At 30.8% G+C, this 666-nt stretch overlaps 1 protein-coding gene across 1 annotated transcript in view; it reads left to right on the forward strand.

Moving 5' to 3' along the window:
• ap1m3 (adaptor related protein complex 1 subunit mu 3) overlaps positions 1–666 on the forward strand; it is a 36,637-nt gene that overhangs the window by 18,778 nt on the left and 17,193 nt on the right. The window lies entirely within an intron of this gene.

A 666-nucleotide genomic window follows, 5' to 3' on the forward strand; every position in this document is an offset into this window, starting at 1 on the left:
CAAAAAAGCACCCACAACATTGAAAAAGTGACAGAAAAAATCAAAAAAGCAATAATAGTTTTGAAATTTTTATCTTTTTTTACATGGTTGAGGAGAAGACAACACAAGGGTTAAAATAGATGGTGAAAGTGCTTCCTTGAGGCAAAGTGGGTGCATCAGGGCTGAAACTGTCTTTGTCAAATCCTGACATGTTTTACCGCATCCAAACAGTCTCTGTAATATATAGAAACAGTTTTCAATATTAAATCTCTGTTGTGGGCAGTGTCAAATGATTTTTGCAGTATTATGTTTCAAAGGTTTGTCAGTACAAAGTACAAAATGAATCTATTTACTTGTAATTTTGTAACGGCTGTGAAAATGAAGTTTGGACTTCGTAAAAGTGTAAAAAAAGAAAGAAAATGCCCCTAAACATGGTTTGAAAATGGAATGATTACTAACAATGCAATACTTTGGCATAAAAGTAAACATTAATATTAAATATTAAAAATAAAATTGTATATATTAAATACAGATTTATTTTTTATAGTAAGGGTAGAACTTCTAATAATAATATGGACTCATTGTGTAATAAGTTTAGTTATTATATTCTTCTAATTTCTTTAAAGTGTGTCCCCCTATATGGTCAGCTATACGACACACACACACACACACACACCCACACACACA

Source organism: Etheostoma spectabile, chromosome 9 (genome assembly GCF_008692095.1).
Source record: "Etheostoma spectabile isolate EspeVRDwgs_2016 chromosome 9, UIUC_Espe_1.0, whole genome shotgun sequence".
Classification (NCBI taxonomy): domain Eukaryota; kingdom Metazoa; phylum Chordata; class Actinopteri; order Perciformes; family Percidae; genus Etheostoma; species Etheostoma spectabile.